This window comes from Helianthus annuus, chromosome 14 (assembly GCF_002127325.2).
Source record: "Helianthus annuus cultivar XRQ/B chromosome 14, HanXRQr2.0-SUNRISE, whole genome shotgun sequence".
Taxonomy (NCBI): Eukaryota; Viridiplantae; Streptophyta; class Magnoliopsida; order Asterales; family Asteraceae; genus Helianthus; species Helianthus annuus.
Window position 1 is genome coordinate 76,886,488 of NC_035446.2, and position 12,731 is coordinate 76,899,218.

Sequence of the window (12,731 nt, forward strand, 5' to 3'; positions counted from 1 at the left end):
GTTTCACACTATTGCGTGGTTTTGTTTCAAATGAGGCCCTCAAAATAATTCTTGAAGATCGTGAATGATGGAAGGATCGTATGGTACATCACAGATCTCTTACAATTACCCTAGTAAATGATGAGAACCATTTATGTCATCATGGAATTACAAGGAGGGCACCCAATGCCTACAAGCACGCCTTATTAGGGGTGTTCATCGAATCGAATATCGAATTTTCAAATTATTCGAATCGAATTGTTCGAATAATTTTTATTTTTCCTTGAATTCGTATTCGATTCGAATTCAATTAAAACCTATCGAATTCGATTCGAATTCGTATTCGAATAAAAAACCCAATTCGTATTCGATTAAATTCGGATTCTTTAAAACATGTAAAAAACTATCAAAATGAAACATAAATTTTAAAGCAATCATAAAGCACGATATCACATTAAAAAGTTTCAAATAAAGTACCACAAGTCTGAAATTCAAAACGAGAAGTCGGGAATAATCACTCCACATTACAAGTTAATATTTTTATGGTTAGAAATCTATTGATAGATTTGTTACTTAGGTTTTACTTATGGGTCATGTAGTGGGTTTGGTAATGGGTAATTTTAATACTTGGAAAAAATTTTGAAAATAATTTATAGTATACCTTAATAAAAGTTAGAGTGAATTGCAAGTTTTGTCCTTTATCTATATATCATATTGCAGGCGGTGTCCTTTATCTTTAAAATTGACAAGTTTTGTGCTTAATGTTTACAAATGCTACACGTTATGTCCTTTAGTCCTAACCCAGTTACTTTTTTTGTTAAATCGGATCATGTGCCTTGCACATGGGGGTAATTTTGTAATTTCGCGTGTTCAGGGACTAATTATGTAAATAATTAAATACCTAACCATTTTTATTAAAATTTAAAAAATACTTTTAAAAAAAGATTAAACCACTCTCTCTCCCTCTCTCTCCCTCTCTCACACCTCTCTCTCTCTCTCTCTCTCTCTCTGGAGAGAACCCCCACACCACAACCACCTATCGCCACCAGCACCACCACTACGTTCCAATCAGCTTCAATTACAAAAACAATATATACAATCAATTCTTTCAAAACATAAACAGAAACTTAGTCTTAACTTCATAAATAATACAATCGACTCTTTCAAAACATCTCCAGATGATGATTGTAGCGGATAGGTGAGCCAACCACACAAAAAACACAACAATTTTCATAACATTTGATGGAAGAAACTTACCAAAATTTAACTTCATTACTACAGTGTCATTCAAAATCCTCTCTTCCACCAAAGGGTTTCGATTCCACCACTGTCCACCACCTAATGAACCTGAAACTTTCCACCGGAACTACTGTGCTCAACCACCACCACCACTATCATCATCGAGTCCTCCCCAAAAACCCTAGCGCCGCCGTGAAACGCCTATTGTTATCTCGGAAACCACCATCATCAACGAAATTAAGCATCGTCGTCATCGTTCTTCACCATTGGTTCCTTCATTATCGAAACCATCATCATCAATCACCACCTCCCCACCTGCGATGATCCACCATCACCGTTTACATCTTCAAAAGATAGGGTTTTTAGAGTATGTATATTATTTTTTGTATCAGATTCTTGGGCTAATCATTATGGGTAATTATGTTAGGGATTTTTGGAGGAATTATAAAAATGGAAGGAGGAAGTGACGGTTTCAGATTGCCGATAGAGGAGAGAGAGAGGAAAACGGGGGGGGGGGGGGGGAGGGTTTGTTTGTTTATATTAGAGAGACACTGATTAGTTAATTTATTTATATATATTTTTCTTTAAATTGTATTTTTAAATAATAGGGTAAAAAAGACAATTATACCCTCGTGTGCCTTGCACATGATTTGATTTAACAGAAAAAATTAACTAGGTTAGGTTTAAAGGACATACCATGCAAGATTTTAAAACATTAAGCACAAAACTCGTCAATTTTAAAGATAAAGGACACCGCCTGCAATATGATATATAGATAAAGGTCAAAACTTGCAATTCACTCTAAAAGTTATATATGTATTATATATAAAAATAATAAATAAAAATGTATAATTTTTATTCGAATTTTGAATCGAATTTGAAATTATAAATTCGTATTCGATTTACTTGACTCGAATTGAATCGAATTCGAATTCTTATAATCGAAACGAATTCTTGATAATCGAATAGAATTCTTATAAGGCGGCCTTATTGGAATTTTCGCAACATTAGCATGTTTGTGGCTGGATGGGAGACTAGGTGGCGTCTAGAATTATATACCTAGCGTCATCATTGTGAAGTGGTTGGTTCGATCTAGGTGATTAATTGTTTTAATGTTTGCACGTTTACTTTTTTATTAGAGACTCGTTATTTATTCATTCAGATTGAATTTTTTCACTTTCGTGTTTATAATAAAGTGTCTTGATTATTTATTTATTAATATTGATATTAATACTAATAATAGTATATCAAAATATAAAAAAGTAACAAAAGTATTATAAAATAAAATAACATAAAAACGTAATTATTACTTTTGACTTTAGAATAATATAATGTATTAAAGTAGTTAATCATTACCAAATTTGACTAATTTGGTATACTAAACCATATGTTGGTCTATTTATCATACCCCTTTTTTAAAATAGATAACACTCCTCAACATTGTTGTGAACTTGTTTTTGGTGTTCCACAAGCTTGTCTTTTGATATGCTAACATCAATCTAACTTGTTAGACAACGTAAAATGGATCATGGATGGCGATGAAAACTCATCCTTCTTTCACAGGATAGTTAAGGGGAATAAAAAACATAATAGAATAAACGGACTGGTTTTTAATGGTGTCTGGGTATCTCAACCAGATGTCATAAAGGCAGAAATCAAAGATTATTTCCAGAACCTCTTCATGGAAGAAGATCCCAATCGACCTATTTTCGAGAACAACGGCTTCAAGGTCCTCTCCTCATCACAAGCATCGATGTTGGTGAAGCGGTTCTCTAAAGACAAAATCAAAGAAGCTGTCTGGAATTGTGGTGGCGATAAGGCACCGGGTCCTGATGTTTTCACTTTTGGTTTCATCAAGCATTTTTGGGATACCCTCGAAACCGACTTCATAGTTCTCCTTGATTATTTCTACGTGCATGGGAAGCTTAACAGGGGGTGCAACTCTAGTTTTATCACTCTTGTGCCAAAGACCGTTAATCCACAACACATCAAAGACTTCCTGCCAATTAGTCTTATTGGTTGCATTTCAAAAGTAGTATCAAAAATACTAGCTAACAGGCTAAGAAAGGTTATTGGCAACTTGGTTAGCGACACTCAAACGACATACATAGAAGGGCGGAGCATCTTGGAAGGGCCACTTATAGTTAATGAGTTAGTGTCGTGGGGGAAGAAAAATAAAAAAAAGATGCAACTATTCAAGGTCGATTTTGAAAAGGCATTCGATTCTCTAAGTTGGGGCTTCCTTGATTCTATTCTTATGCAAATGGGTTTCCCCGCTCTTTGGAGGAAATGTGTTTCGGGGATACTAGTATATTTCCTTTCAACCCCCATTGCACCAATCAAGTGCCCTTAACTATCCAAAATTCGCAAACCTTTTTGTGGCCATAATTTTTCTAAACTCTTTAAGATTCATGACAAACACACAAACCCCTGGAACCCTTTCTTGTAGATTTGAAATCTTCCACCTCCATAATCTAGCCTTCAATTTTTATTTTTGAATTGAGACAATCTTTTTGACAGTTCATCTTCCCACTTCTTGCTTATCGGATCATTATGAGCATTTATCCATTTCCAATCCTATTGAGCAATCAATAGGTTCCCTTGCTTTTTCTCTACCTCCAATTGCATCCAAGCTCCTTCCCCAGCATTCAAATTTTCCTCGTTCAAGTTTGGTATTATGCCCTTACCACACCTATCCCTTGAGGATGATGCTCCCTCATTGGAAGAAGGCTTGTTTCGTTTGTTTCAGGCCATTGTCTACAAAACACAAAACATTTGCATTTAAACCTTCATATTCATTAACCAATTCTTCACAACTTGAACATATGTGAGATTGTTTAGTGTGCATTGTTAGATTATAGGTTAGAAAAGGGTTTAAACTTTTACAACTACTAATTTCGTTCCAAAACATACACTTTATTAATTAGAATCATCAAGTTAATGATAATTTTCATTGATGTTCAACATTCTAGCATATTTTTTCATTAAAACAAGTGTTAAAGGATGCTTCCCCACACTTGTTTGATTCTCAAACTTTACAAATCAAGTTCTAAACTCAATTTAAACATCTAAGGGGCTGTTTGGCTAAGCTTATTTTAGTGACTTTTTTACTTATTTACTTTTTGAAAAGTTAAAAGGTGTTTGGGTTAGCTTATTATGTGAGAGGAATAAGTAAATAAGTCATTCCCTTATGACTTATTTGCTTTTCAAATAAGCAAATAAGTAAATAAGTCATTCCAATAAGCTTAGCCAAACAGCCCCTAAATCATCAATTGCCTATATTCCAACTATGTTCAACATATAAGTTCAAGTTATAGGAGGAAAGATACAATATTTGTAATAGCAAGCTTAAAATGTGACAACTATCAAATTTGCATGCATCCGTACATTTAATTAATATTAATTTATGCTTAATGACTGTGCTTGATTTCAACTGATGAATAAACTGCTTTCTGATTTTTGTTACATACATACATACATATGCATCACATTTCATACTGTCACTACATTCATTACATAAAAACTTTAGTGACATACTTGATGCACAAATCACAGTTAGCACACTAAACGGATAATTCAGAAACATGCTGACAATGCCAGCACATGGACAGACTATGTTTTTAAGGCCAGTATGAGCCAGAGACAGGGTACTACACTAGTATGGAGTGTAGGGAAGTGAGGACCATAAAACTGCATCACTAGGTGATAGTTAAAGTGCCGGAAAGTGCCTAAAACCCACTAATAATGCAGAATTCTGCATTGTTTATCAGAAATTCAGCATTTAACATGCTAGTAATGTGCAAAATTTTGGCACAATGGTCCCGTATACTTTCCTAAGTGTCGGGAATTAAATGTGACACAAAAAGATATATAAAAGGCATTATACGGAATAATTTAGCACTTTAACGGAACGGTATCTAACCGAATAACCAGACATTACCCGGGACACCAAATTTTTGCCAAACACATTGTTTTATTATTTCTTGGCTAGTTATGATCCCCAAACACTCTAACATCCATTAAACACCTACTTGAACTTGAACTAATATTTACCACTATCATCAAGTTTTTACACTTAGCCCCCCCCCCCATGCCCAATTTCGCTCACAAGAGGACCCACAAAATCCCCACCATACTTCACCACTTACCTCTTAGAATTATTTCTATTTTATATTAGATCTTTTCTTGATATCATGTACATAATATTTGAAAGATAATCCTTACAAGTATGGGTCCTAGATATCCAAGATCATTACATATCTTCACCCCACTCCCTCATCTCTCTCTCTCCCCTCTCGGCTCACATACAACCGCCACCACCACCACCTTAACTCAACCATCTTCATTCATTTTCAAGCTCCATTCAAGTGTAGGAAGATGTCTTGAGAAGATGGAAACTTGAAGAACTTCAAGGAGCTTCATTACTTGCTTTCTCACACCATTTTCACTACCATTTTCACTAGAGTTCTTCCCTAGCTTTAAGCTAGTAGTAAGTCTTGATTTACTCTTGTTTATTTCTATTTTGAGTAGTTAAAAGTTGAAGTATGATGAATATCAAGAACACTAAAAACATAAACATGAAGCTTTACATAAAGTTTACATAAGGATGAAACATAAAGAAATGTTATTAGTAGGATGTTGTTATGAATATGTTGTTAATTTCTTATTAATTCTTGGTTATGTGATGTTAATCACCATATGGAGCTTGTTAAATGATGTTAGAAATAAGATTTAGTAAGATTAGAAGGTGATTAGGGGATTATATGAGATAATCACCTTCTAGTTTAAATATGAACTTGATAAAAATGAATTTCTTGAAAAATAAGTGAACAAGTAAGTTGATGATCATGTAGATCCAAGTTTTACAAAAGAATTTTCTAAACAAACCAAGTTAGAGAATCGATTTTTGGAAAAGCATGACTTTTACATACACTTGCACCATTTTTGGAAACAAACTAAGTGTGAAAACATTTTGTTTACAAGAAGAGTTCAAAAGGTTAATTTTTGTAAAAATTGTTTACAAGTTGTAAACACTAAACTTTTGTAAGAAAATGATTTTTAAAGAAATAATTACGCCTCGGAAGGGAACTAAGTCCACTAAAAGCTTTACCAAGTTACTACGCATTTTCGGAATGTATCAAGTTCATGATTAATATGTAACGCACATAGTTTTCGCTCTTGGTGATGTAAAATTGTTTAAGGATTGATTGTTGATTGATTTTGAAAAAGAAAATGATATGCTTAATAGCATGGACACCTCCGTTTTAGGGGAAACTCTGGCGAAATTTTCTAAAAATCCCAAGACTTAGAAAATTATTTTCTAACAAGTGTTTACAAATGTGTTTAACTTTGTTTTTCGGAACTAAACTTCACCTTAAGTTTTGTTACAAAATTTCAAGGTGTCAGAGGTGGGTTTTCGTAAGTAAAAACGGACAAATATATATATTTAAAATATACATTTTATACTAAGACGCTTGCGTGAGTATTTGAATGATTTGTGAACTAGTTATATTATTTTAGGGTAAAATAATATATCTTAACCAAAGACCATGAAATTACAACTCCAAAGTAATGGCAAAAATCACAAGGGATGAAAAATAAGTTACACATTTAATATTGTGAAGCCGAACAATAAAACGTAACCTATGAAATATTCCGGAAGACACCGATACACTATATTTTTGGTAAATACTATTTTGGAAAACGAAAGAAGTGAAAATATGATTTTAGTACATATTACCAGGTATATCATATTTTCGACAAAGAGAAAATATATTATTTTGGGAAATAAAAATATACTTTCTTAGCATATCATAAGATATATGATTTTGGGAAAATATATATATTTTCTGGACGATACATTATTTTTGGGACAAAATGAGTTATCATATATTTTCTAAAAGTGGGACTTGGAAATATATTGTTTCGGAATGAGATATTGGGAATACATTGGCATATTTATATTTGGAATACTACACCGGAATGCGACGCCAATACATGGCAAGTTTCACGAACATAAGAATACGAATACACAAGTATGAGATACTCCCATCCTTGGAAGGAAATACGAATAACAATACTTCAGAAGTATTATTACAAAAATATTGAAGACACTTTAAAACGTAACTCAAAGGCACTAATCAATACTAGGACAAGGCACGAACCGTTCGTCTAACAGACCATAGTACGCATGTAGGTAGTCGTGCGTTCTAGAGGGAGCTTCGAGTTACATTGGATACGAAGACGCAAAATAGTGAGTTCATGTCCCCCTTTTCTTTTAACTATTTTCGGTTTTATACTTCGGGGGTGAAATACATGTTACAATTATTACAGACATTTTATACATGGTATGCTTAGCTTAAGGAGGGTTACTACTTAGATCATGTGAGTGGGTAGGCGGATACTTAAGGCAATTAATCCACGTCGTAGGACCGAGGGACATGAGTGATAGATCTATTTGGGTGTAGCGAGCCCCACTCCTGAGTCCGCCAATGGACCATGTGGTGACTATGTCTTACAACCGGAAGCCCGGTGCGAAATCTGCTAGGTTTGAGTCTTCCTGCATCACTTCACACATATCAATGGTGTCACACCCCCAAAATCCACACGCGGAGTACCACCGCTTGGGAGCGTGACTGACCAGGATCAAGCCACCAATCATATTGAACATGTAGTTAAATAGTAAAAGTTATCCAACAATACGAAAGGTGTTTATCAAAACCAACATAAGTAAATGTAGCGGAAGCATTTATGTAAAACCCAACATAAGTATTAATGTTTGAAATGTCATAAGTATTTAATAAGTAATCACGATCCATCTGCCCACAACGACCTGCTCCTCCTTGTGCAAGCTCCATTAGTACCTAAGGTCCTGCAAGGCATGCAGCAGAGAGTCAACAACTAGTTGAGCGAGTTCACAGAAAGTAAATGCGTAACAGTAAGTTCATGAGTATCAAGTGGCTCTACTGGGCCAATATAGGTTTCTATTGGTGGGGGGCTTCCCATGTTATTAATCCACTAGACTATGCGTAACCATATGTGTTCTTCACAACCGAGAACAGTAATACGTACAAGTTTACGTAGGATTTACGTAAGTATCCTTCACAACCGAGGATAGGGTACGTGGGGGTTTACGTAGGTTTTACGTAAGTTCCTGACACAACCGAGGCAGTAGTGCGTATTCTGTTAACGTAGGTTTTACGTGAGTATCCTTCACAACCGAGGATAGTGTGTAGCATAAGTATACGTAGGTTTTACGTATGTGTCCGGCACAACCGAGGACAATGGTATGGTGGTCTAGTAATGGTATTCGTATGAGTCTATTCAACCTTATCCTTCCAATCCCATTCCCAACACCCCGGGAATCCCATGCCTTGGTAAGAGTGTGAACTCACCTTGGTTTGCTCGGCAGATACACACAAGGTTCTTGAACTAAGGGTGGTCAACCACGTCCTAACAGGGTTACCACACAAGTCAGGTTTTGACTTCAAGTAATGCACGTATAGGTTTCACACAAGTTCACACGTTACTAACATGTATTGATCATGGCAACCACGTAACAATCAAAACATACATTCTCAACTTATGCGACTCGGACGGTTGGGCCATCGAGCTTGTGCGAGCCCAACCGTCTTGTGCGATATTAATGTCTAAGCCCAACGATACCCGACCCACAAATAAGTAAACAGTCTAAACATATGCGGCCCACAAACAATTAAACCAACATCTTGTGCGACTGAACTAGGTTGTGTGATCGGCCTTTGGGCCTGTCCGGCCCAATGGCATAAGTAGTCTAAAAACATAACGGCCCAACTAAGTAGTCCATAGCAGCTTGTGCGGTCCGGTTGCCCTTGTGCGATCCCGATTGGATTGTGCGATCCAATCGGGTTGTGCGCTTATGACTTGGGCTTCAAGGCCCATTAGTGTATAACCATCTAGCATACATGTGCGGCCCACAAGCTATCAAGAAAATACAACTTGTGCGATCCAGTGAGGGCTTGTACGATCCAGCTGCCTTGTGTGATCCGAGAGATCTTGTGCGACAGGCAGCCTTGTGCCGCCCGAAGCCTTGTACGTGTGGGCCTCTTGTACGATGTGCGATCCATTTGAATTACTCGAAACTTATGGTAATCGGTTACATAATAAATCAATTTCCAAACTTATCATATCAATCAACAACTAATCCCTTTCAAATCATGGTGATTATCGATCAAACAAGGTCTTTAGCATCATATTCACATAAACCCTAATCATGTTTATAATCACAAACAATAGTCTAACGATTCACATGAACATACAACCGATCACTACATCATAACCCGATTCACTTCGAATAATAATAAGTTAACAATCGGAATCTATCAAACAACACGGTGGATAACATCATCATATAATTCCGATTTCATAATCATGCCATCTATTACCTTTATTCGATCTCAAGCATCATACTAATAAATTGGTCGTGATAGCCTATAATATCTAATCAGTTTTTAGATTATTATCATGCAATCCAAGTCACAAGAACATCATCATTCACACAACCAATTCCAAATATCACATAAACTCATGACACTCAATATCATCTAACAAAACAATGATAGTGAAACACTAACCGGTTAAAAGAAAACTTGATCCGAACAAGAGAATGTCTTCGAGAGATGGAGATGATGGCCGTCGGGTTTGAGAGGGAGAAAAAGAGCTAGGGTTTCTTTGTGTGTGAGGTGATTGTAACAATGAAAGAACAAACCCCAATGATGGGTGTTTACATGTTTTAAGAGGAGTGGGCCGACCCTTACATGGGCTGCCCTCTAGTCCGATTACAAGGTGTGGCCCAAATGGGCTTGTGCGGTTGAACGGGTATTGTGCGGTTCGGGTTCGATTAGCATACATACACATAATACACAAAGCACATAACAACATAACGTTCAATAAATAAGGTTCGCATATAATCATAAAACGTTCACATACGTTACACAAAGTGGGCTCAAAATACGAGTTGTCACATTATCCCCAACTAAAAAGGAATTTCGTCCCGAAATTTGGTATGCACTCACTGAGGAAGCTAGGTAAGTTGTATCGTTCACTGGTTTTCCTGGGGTGTCACATCCTCCCCCCGTTGATCTGGAATTTCGTCCCGAAATTCCGAAGTAGTAGCTTCAACCTCAGTAGTGGTTGCATTGGTTCCGAATAACTGGGGGTACTTTTCTGTCATCCTGTCTTCGCGTTCCCAGGTGTACTCTGGGCCACGTTTGGAGTTCCAACGAACTCGGACAAGAGGGATTCTCTTGTTTTTGAGGACCTTAACATCCCGGTCCGTGATTTCAACTGGCTCCTCGACGAACTGCAACCGCTCATCGATAGTGAGTTCCTTAAAAGGAACTATGAGGGTCTCATCTGATAGGCACTTCTTTAGATTCGACACGTGAAAGACATTGTGAACTGTACCGAGTTCAGCTGGTAGATTCAATCTGTAGGCTACCTTGCCTATTTTCTCAGTGATCTCGAACGGTCCGACATACCGCGGATTTAGTTTGCCCCGTTTGCCAAAACGAACCACACCCTTCCAGGGTGAGACTTTAAGTAAAACCCGGTCCCCGACCTGAAATTCCAATGGCTTTCTACGCTTGTCCGCGTAGGCTTTCTGATGGTCGCGTGCTGCCGCCATGCGTTGTCGTATCTGTGTTATCTTTTCTGTGGCGTCCACTACAATCTCTGGACCCGTGATCTGACTATCCCCCACTTCTGCCCAACAGAGAGGTGACCGGCATTTACGTCCGTACAATGCCTCGAATGGAGCGGCTTGTATGCTGGTGTGATAACTGTTATTATACGAAAACTCCACCAAAGGGAGATGCTTTTCCCAGCCGTTGCCGAAATCAATAACACATGCCCGAAGCATGTCTTCAAGAGTCTGGATCGTTCGCTCAGACTGCCCATCCGTCTGAGGATGATATGCTGTGCTCATGTCTAACCGTGAGCCGAAAGATTTGTGCATCGCTTGCCATAGTTCTGACGTGAATCGTGCATCCCGATCCGAAATGATGGAGGTGGGCACCCCGTGCCTCGAAACAACTTCCTTGAGGTAGATGTCTGCGAGAGTGGAGAACTTATCCGTTTCCTTTATAGCTAGGAAGTGTGCAGACTTGGTGAGTCGATCCACGATCACCCATATGGTATCATTCCCCCGCTGGGATCTAGGTAGGCCTGTAACGAAATCCATGGAAATTTCTTCCCATTTCCATTGCGGTATCGTGGGTTGTTGAAGTAGGCCCGCTGGTTTCTGGTACTCGACCTTGACTCTCGCACAGGTCAAGCACTTGCTGACATAGGTAGCGATGTGGGCCTTCATGCTAGGCCACCAATAAGTAGTCCTGATGTCGTGGTACATTTTATCCGATCCTGGATGTACCGAGTAGCGAGACTTGTGAGCTTCATCCATTACAAGCTCGCGTAGACCGCCATAAAGTGGGACCCAAATACGCCCCGTTACATAGTAGGCGCCGTCTGCCTTCTGTTCTAATCGTTGCCTTGAGCCGCGTAAGGCTTCATCCTTGACGTTTTCTGGTTTCAATGCTTCTGCCTGAGCATCTCGTATCTGTGTAGGAAGGCTAGACTGAATCGTAAGCTGTAGCGCTCGCACGCGCTTAGGTAGTGTGTCTTTCCGACTGAGGGCATCAGCCACAACATTGGCTTTTCCTGGATGGTACTTGATGGCGCATTCGTAATCGTTAAGTAATTCAACCCATCGTCGTTGACGCATGTTCAATTCCTTCTGTCTGAAGATATGCTCGAGACTCCTGTGATCGGTGTATATCGTGCACTTGGTACCGTACAGGTAGTGTCGCCATATCTTGAGTGCAAAAACAACAGCTCCCAGCTCCAAATCGTGCGTCGTGTAGTTTCGTTCGTGAATCTTAAGTTGACGCGAAGCGTAAGCAATGACCTTGTCGCGCTGCATTAACACACATCCCAGACCCTGGATGGATGCATCACAGTATACTACAAAATCGTCCGTGCCCTCTGGCAATGAGAGGATAGGTGCACTGCAAAGTCTATCCTTTAAGTGTTGAAAGGCAGTTTCCTGCGTGTTGCCCCAACGGTAGGTGACACCCTTCTGTGTCAGTAGTGTAAGTGGCTGAGCGATCCTTGAAAAGTCTTTAATAAACCGTCTGTAGTAACCCGCAAAACCCAAAAATTGGCGTATTTCCGTTGGCGTACGAGGTGCAGGCCAGTTCCTGATCGAGTCTACCTTGGATGGATCGACATGGATCCCATCCTTGTTCACTACGTGACCTAAGAAGTGGACTTCACGAAGCCAGAAGTCGCTTTTCGAAAACTTAGCGTACAGCTGTTCCTTCCGTAGGAGTTCCAAAATAAGGCGTAGATGCTGCTCGTGTTCCTCCCGACTCTTGGAGTAGATCAGAATGTCGTCGATGAAAACAATGACGAACTTGTCAAGATAGGGTTTGCACACCCTGTTCATAAGGTCCATAAATACGGCAGGTGCGTTTGTT